Consider the following 8672-nt stretch of genomic DNA (forward strand, 5'->3'; position numbering starts at 1 on the left):
ACAGTGCCGAATTGCAAAAAGTGGTCTGGTCTTTGACCAGCAAAATGGTCTGGGGCTTATGTGGTTAACCAATTCGCGCCCGGTTTGGGTGCCAACATTTCTGGATCCAAAACAAGCTTGTGGTTGGGTGCAGCATGCAGCAATAACACAGGCTCAGTCCAGAATATAAAATAATGGAACTTGTACTGAAGTCGATGAAAAACAGTTCACAATGAGCCTGGTGGAAGGGAAACCCAGCCGGGAACACTTAGGGATGACAGCAGCGTGTAGTGGTTCAGGTCTCAGCCTGAACCACTACACGTCTGTCTTGAGGGGCGGAATGCGGCCTTTCCAGTCTGAGCCCAAGTGGGAAGGTTTCCAAGAAGGATGGTGGACCCCTAGGCTTTTTCCACTTGTCTGGAACCTTTCCCTACTGCTAATACTGTCCTTGACAGACATGTGACCTGCCCCTATACTACCCACATGCTAAAATGTGCGCCAAACCAAGGAAAGCCAGGATCTTAAATAGACTGACCCAAGATGGCCACCAAGGTTACATGGGCTGTCAGTATCCAACCAGTTTGCTGCCCCAGGGACCCAGGAAACCATAGAGGAGCCATTTTTCTCCTGACTTCCTCTCCCTCTGCACTGCCACTGTGGTAGAGCGCCGCCTGCAGTTGAGAAAACAGACTGTACCTGCCTACAAGCTTGCTACTTTTCCCCTTTTAGCAAGGTGAACCGTGTGCTTTACTGAGTGCCCAAACCTATCGGGTATGACTGATATGCAAGAATTCTTTCAAAGGAAAATACGGAGCACTTCATCTGTGCTTTAACCAAGTCCAATGGCAAGACCACCTTCCAGAAAATACTTGAATAGCATGGCAACTGACAGCCTTCTTTGCATTGAGGAAAAAGCAAGTCAAGTATCTGAAATTATTAATATTGGTCTTCTAAGTCAAATGTTCTGTGGAACTTTAGGGCAAAACTAAAAAATGGGCAAATAGTCAGGAACTTTCATGCAGAAGAGACATGCATTGTCTCTTCTGCATTAAAGTTACTTCTGACCTGTCTGCCCTCGTACAGTGAGCCACGCACGGACAGCTCTTTGAACAAATTCGTAATGCCAAATCTGACTAATTGAAGCAGCCTTCAATGAAGGTCCAGAAGCTGCGAACATGTCAGCGGCTGGGCAGGGACCTCGGTGATGCTGCATCGATGGAGCCGAGGTGAGTATTCCGCTTTAACTGTCTCAATGGAAAGGAAGGTAAAGGTTGACCAATACCAAACAATAATTATGCCCCAAATAGATTATTCCTTTTCCCTTTGTTTTCACTGAAAAGTAGTGAGACAGCACATATACATTTAAACTCTCTGGAACTTTCCGCTTTTGAAGCCCCTAAAGCCATCCCAGCCTGGCTTTACTGGGATCATGTGTCTTATTCCATCCTGCGCTCACATTTAATGCCCCCCAAATCCTCTAAATGCACAGGAAAGTTCCAGGGGAAGTTTCCTGTAAGTCAGGAATAACACATTGTCCAGACTGGCGCATATCTTTTCGATTTAAAATAAACAAGGTTCTGTACATTCAGCCATTCTCCAGGTGGTGGCATAATATCTTTGTAATGTAGCACACACAGTTACAACAAAATCATTAGAGAGCATCTGCTGAGTAAGACATTTGCTTTTGGAGTACAGGGATAAAGTCCAAGCATGGGGCATGCCTTTTATCTTAGCGATTTTAGACATCGCATGTGGTTCGCATTGCATTGCTGTGCAGATTACATGCCATATCTGTACGATGCAAATTCAGCCATATAGATTGTATGGCTGAATTTGCATCGTATTCGGACCAAAATGATACAGGATCCTTTTTTTGGTCTGTGCTGGAATTGGATCGCATGGGTGTTCACAACTATGCGATCCGATTCCTGCACCATTTCACAGTTCGCAATCTGCGAGTCGATCTGGGGGTGTCATTAACTTTGTATTGAAACCCCCAGCAGTTTGCATAAGGCTGTGTGAACTGCCGACAATTCAGGTGTGATGCGGACTGCACTGGATTTGCAGGGTTTGCTGCATTGCATAAGTGTGAACCAAGCCTCAACCACAAGTGGAAGCAGCCAGATGTCACTGTGGGTTACGTCTCTCCTGGCTGCATGTGGTAGTTTTGAATTTTTCCTCAACACTCTGTTCTGCAGCTGATAGCTGGGATGAAGTGCGAACCATTGTTTGCTGTGTGCCTTTGTTGGGAGCTGTGTTGTTTCTTCTTAAGAAAAACGCAGCTCTCTGCTATCGTGTGAACCAGTCTAATAAAGTGCTGCTACATCAACACTGCAGGTGACTCAGACTATTAGACAGTGACACCTAGTGGGAAGGAAGGAAAGTGCACTAAAAATATTTGCATATGAACATATGAGATCATCTCTCATTGCCGGCTCTCCCTCCTCACACAGACAGCGGTTAGTGTAAAAAAAAAAAACGAAAATAAAGTGCCCATCTGTCCCCACTGCCACCTGCCCCCACTGCCCCCACTGCCATCTGCCCCCACTGCCACCTGTCAGTGCCATCTGCCCCCACTGCCACCTGTCATCAGTGCCATCTGTCCCCAGTGCCACCTGTCATCAGTGCCATCTGTCCTCAGTGCCACGTATAAGTGCCATCTGTCATCAGTGCCACCTGTCATCAGTGCCACATCAGTGCCACATGTCATCAGTGCCACATAGTGCCATCTGTCATCAGTGCCACATCAGTGTCACGTGTCATCAGTGCCACATATTAGTGGCATCTGTCATCAGTGCCACGTTGGTGTCATGTGTCATTGTCCTGGTGCTTCAGGGCCTTCAAAAGTGTAATAGGTAGTCATTAAGTTAGATGTGTTATTTATGCTCCTAGAACATGTGACGGTGCTCCTTGCATGTTGGGCCTCTCTAAGTGGCCAGGCTGTGGAAAAGTCCCACACATGTAGCATCATAATACTCAGGAGGAGTAGCAGAATGTATTTTGGGGCATTATTTGTGGTATACACATGCCACATGAGAGAAATAACCTATTACAATGACAATTTGGTGGAAAAAATTAAAATAAAAGAAAAAATCTTAATTTTGCAAAGAATTGTGGGAAAAAATGACAACATCAAAAAGCTCACCATTCCTCTTACTAAATACCTTGGAATGTCTACTTTCAAAAAAGGGGTCATTTGGGGGGTATTTGTACTTTCCTGGCTTGTTCGGGTTGCAAGAAATGAGAGCAGCCACCAGTACATCAGATGTGATAAATTTTGTGTGATTTGCACCACAGTTTGTAGACTCTCTAACTTTCACAAAGACCAAATAATATCCACTAATTTGGGTTATTTTTACCAAAGATATGTAGCAGTATAAATTGTGCCCAAAATTTATAAAGAAAAATTAATAATTTGCTAAATTTTATCACAGAAACAAAGAAAAATGCGTTTTTTTCTCAAAACTTTCAGTCTTTTTTCATTTATAGCGCAAAAAATAAAAAACCCAGAGGTGATCAAATACCACCAAAAGAAAGCTCTATTTGTGGGAAAAAAAAGGACAGAAAATTTATTTGGGTACAGTGTTGCATGACTGAGTAATTGTGATTCAAAGTGTGAGAGCACCGAAAGCTGAAAATTGGTCTGGGCAGGAGGGGGTTTTAAGTGCTCAGTAGGCAAGTGGTTAAATATTGGATGTAACTGTGCTCCACTGGAAATTCATAGAATCATTTTAAACAATGAAAACCGGTTTGGTGCCTCTCCAGAACTTAATCTCAGACTTGTTTTAATAGATACTTCATCTGTTTAATGCTGTTTGTTTAGAAGTGCCACCTTACAAACTCTGTGCCCTGAAAGAAATAGCACCGCGCAAAAGTGCAGTTAAACTAATCATGTGGATTTTGCAGGTCATTGATTGAACCAGAGCTTATTATAACTAGAAAAGCTACAATTTCTGTGGAAATTGTGTGAAGCGTTCTTGCCTCCACCTACAGTAGTCTACAACTGGAGTGAGCAGAGTAACCGGGTGGAGTGGCTTGAGTAACTGTGAAAAGTGTTAAAAAGCTTAATATTTTAAAAAGTATAAATAGTAGTAAAAAAGTTGAAGTCCCGTTATTAGCTGAAAGAGCTGAACATGTTGAAAATGATTTATTTTTTCAAAAATTATTATTTTTTTAAATGATTTGTTTTTCAAAAATTTGTTTTTCAAAAATGATTATTTTGTCTTTTTGCATTTGTCTATCTGGATGTTGGCACTGTGATACAATCACTGCTACCTCTCTTCTATAACACACTTTATGAGGAGCAATACTGCCCAGCACATATTGGGTGGATGGTGTGAGAGCCTTGCACCGACCCTGGATTTACCAAGCTCTGAAACAATGCGCAGCTAGGGAGGTGACACAGCTACTTCCTGTTGCAGCTTTACAACTTTCTTTGTGACCCGCTCACTCATTTTAACCACTTAAGCCCCGGACCATTTTGCAGCTAAAGGACCAGGCCCCTTTTTGCGATTCGTCACTACGTCACTTTAACTGACAATTGCGTGGTTGTGCGATGTGGCTCCCAAACAAAATTGACGTCCCTTTTTTCCCCACAAATAGAGCTTTCTTTGGTGGAATTTGATCACCTCTACGGTTTTTATTTTTTGCTCTATAAACAAAGATAGAGCGATAATTTAGAAAAAAATTTAATATATTTTACTTTTTGCTATAATAAATATCCCCCAAAAATATATATAAAAAAAAAATTTTTTCCTCAGTTTAGGCCAATGCGTATTCTTCTACATATTTTATTTAAAATGCATTGATTACTGTAAAATGTCACTGGCAGTGAAGGGGTTAACACCAGGGGCAGTGTAGGGGTTAAGTGTGACCTAATGTGTGTTTTTTTAACTGTAGGGGGCGTGGCTTGGCATGTGATGTCACTGATTGTCTTTCCCTATGACAGGGAACAGGCGATCAGTGACAGGCTCACTAGGAAGCACAGGGAGAGGTTTGTTTACACTTACCTCTCCCCGTTCTTCAGCTCTGTGACCTGATAGCGGGACACCGGCGGCGATCGGATCCATGAGTCCCACAGCCACGGTCATGGAGCTCAGGACCAGGTCGCGAGTGCGCCAGTGGTGGAGACCCACGGCTGGTCTCTTAAAGGGCAATTTACCTGTACATGCTTGTGCTCAGCCATGCCATTCTGCTAATGTATATCGGCATGAGGCGGTCCTTAAGTGGTTAAAGTGTATCATCACACCACTGACTATACTTGTTGCCAACTACTTTGACTGACTTGTAGTAAGTATCATATCCAGTGGGTCATTATAAGTGCCAGGCAACCAGAATTTTTAAAACAACCAATAGTCATCCCTGTATCCCTGTCATGGTGGGTTTATTTATTGTCCCTGGCACTGGAGTTCTGAACTTTGCTCTCTATAATTCGATTTTCTACAAAGGAAAATTTATCAAATGTAGGTGAAGGTTCTAAATCTGATTTCCTTTTCTTATTGCAGATGTATACCGCAGACGCAGCTCACACAACAGGCCTGCCCCAGTGAGTGAGATCAAATGTGAAGTCCACATCGAGACTCCATCAACATTTGAAGTCCACACCGAGACTCCACCAACATGTGAAGTCCACACCGAGACTCCACCAACATGTGAAGTCCACACCGAGACTCCACCAACATGTGAAGTCCACACTGAGACTCCACCATGTCTAACTTTATATGCCGTATTTATCGGCGTATAACACGCACCGGTGTATAACACGCACCCCAAGTTTAGGAGGAAATTTTAAGGAAAAAAAATTACATTTAAATGCCCATCAGTGACTAACTTTATATACCGTATTTATCAGCGTATAACACGCGCTGGTGTATAACACGGACCACAAGTTTAGGAGGGAATTTTAAGGAAAAAAACTTACATTTAAATGCCCATCAATGCAGACTTATCAGTGTCCATCTGCAGCCTTGTCCATCATTGCAGCCATGCCCAGTGTCCATCTGCAGTCTTGCCCAGTGTCCATTGGCAGCCTTGCCCAGTGCCTTTGCAGCCTTGCCCAGTGCCTTTGCAGCATTACCCAGTGTCTTTGCAGCATTGCCCTGATTTAAAATTGGCGCCGATCTCCGCTGACTGAGCGGAGCAGATATACACAAAGCTGAGTGTACTTCGGCTAGACTAGGCTCTGCTCACAGTCCCGCTCATCTCCACTGATTGCAAGAGGAGAGGAGTGAGCGTCGCCGACATACAAAAAGCTGAGTGTAATTCGCTAGACTCGGCTCTGCTCACAGTCAGGGACGGGACTGCGAGAGGAGCCGAGTCTAGCCGAAGTACACTGATTTTAAGGGGAAAAAATGTGTGTTATATGCCGATAAATGTGGTAGTATTGAAAGAATCAGGGTGGTGAAGGAGATCAGCTTCTCCATAAAGGAGTAATGAATGGGATGATCTCACTTTTCTTGCTGTATTCTTTATTGACATCTATTTTAATACACTTGAATGAGTGAGACTCTAGCCAGGAGTAGGAGAAGGGCCCAGAATTTCAGTTGTTTAACCAATGTAGACCCTGTGATGAATACAATTCCATTATGGTGATGCTACCATTATTGGTGACCCATAAATAAAGTATTAAATGTGATTGAACTATAGTCAACTATAATTTTTCCCTCTCCCTGTTTCCTCCAGGTGGTTTTGGCATCACACACCTCCAGTGATGAACCGCTGGCTCTCAAAATCGTGACCAAGGACAACAAATACTATAAAGATGCCCTCAACGAGAGCCAAATACTGAAGGAAGCTTGTGCCAGCCCATTTTGCACTTATGCATATGGTACCTTCCAGACAAAAGTAAGTGACTTCACTTTTTTTATTGGGAGAGGCCGATGTTAAATGGTTAATCTTGTCAGAATACCGCTGTGACATCTACCTTTCTCACAACCTACCCAAAGCTTCATAGGGATTCACAGAGTGAATCATTTCTATAACCTGCATTTTTCTTTCCTCTTCACAGAATCTTGCATTCTTCACCATGGAATACCTGAGTGGTGGAGACCCGGAGAACTTCTTAAAGAAGAGGGTAACAGTAAATATAGAGACGATAAGGTAAGGCATGGCACCATGATAATGTCAGGTCACCTGAGACCAGGTGACAGATGCACTCCGTAGGAGTCGGAAGTGCACCGCTAGGTAGTGGACCTTAGGACTGACTTCTGCGGATTGTACCCAGGGAGATTCAGGACACAGGTCTAGAGGATCACTAACGCAGATCCCAATGGGAGCTGGAGCATAGATTCCCCAGGACGCGGAGTCTAAGGCCGCGTACACACGGGCGGACTGTTCGCCCAACTTTGTTCGTCAAACAGTACGACAAACAGTCCGCTCAAAATTTGCATGAACGGACTTGACCACACACGATGAACGAACAGTCCGCTGAAAGCGTGCGTGATGACGTGAACGGCACGTACGACGGGACTAGAAAAACGACGTCCTATACACTGCAATGCAACCTTCGCCGTGTAAATCCTTTCTGAGCATGCGCGGAACTTAGTTTGATGAACAAGCCTACACACGAGCGGACTGTCCGCTCAAACCAAGTTTCAGCAGACTGTCTTACGGGAATTCCGAAAAACTTTGTTCGTCAGACTGTGCGCTGAAACTGTCCGCTGAAGCCCACACACGAGCGGACTGTCCGCTGAAACACTGTTCAGCGGACAAAGTTGGGCGAACAGTCCGCCCGTGTGTACGCGGCCTAAGAGCCAGCGGGTGTTCGCCAGAGCCTCTAGTGGTGAGGATGGACTTCACTGCAGTCTGGCAGTAGACTACTGGAGAAGGAAGCAGCAGGCTGGAATGACAAGGATAGTAAGGGGATAAGGCAGAGGTCAGGGCAACTAGCAGACAGGAACAACAGAGTACAGGCCAAAGGATCAGGGTCACAGGCAGACAGGGACGGTCATGAACATGCCAAAAGGTCAAGGTCACAAGCAGACAGGAATCGTTGAGAACCCGCCAAGGCCGCTAACAGAGTCAAACATAGAGCACACGGCAAGCAGGAAACAGGAAGCCAAACACACAATGGATACACAATGGTTGATCAGCTTGCTTGCAGTGCACAGGTTAATATAGGGTTCCCTGATAGGGCCTGGGATGGAGTCATGCTTAGAGGAGAGGTTATAAAAACCACCAGGTGGAAGTGGCTGGCCTCTTAGTCTGAACACATGAGGAGAGGTAAGCAAAGAGAGGAAGAATTGAGGTAGAACATAGTACTGTACATCTATCACATCAAAGTGTAGGCTTGTCCTACATACAAGATTGCGGCAGGGAGGTCTGACTATTAGTACATCTGTCCTACCACAGCTCTACCTATACATGTTCAATCACACACCGAACAGACATCTCAGGCACTGGACATATCTTAGCAAATTTCTTTTCTACCCCGTGAATGAACTGTCACAATGCCTCTACAGATGTATGTGTCCATATACATACTGTTATAATCCAACTGTTATTGGCCAGTTTATCATCCAGTGGACGCCTTCAACCTTGCATCTGATTGGGCAATCTCTAAACTATTTCCTCTCTAATTTACAATTATATCATATGGGGGCTCTACCAAAAAATCAATTTGATATATATCTGACACGTTCTTGTATAATGTCAATTTTGATAAAGTTTGATTGTAAATGTGAAACCTTTTTTGT

This window comes from Lithobates pipiens, unplaced genomic scaffold (assembly GCF_037356315.1).
Source record: "Lithobates pipiens isolate NorthernLeopardFrog02 unplaced genomic scaffold, aLitPip1_a1.2 Scaffold_19, whole genome shotgun sequence".
Taxonomy (NCBI): domain Eukaryota; kingdom Metazoa; phylum Chordata; class Amphibia; order Anura; family Ranidae; genus Lithobates; species Lithobates pipiens.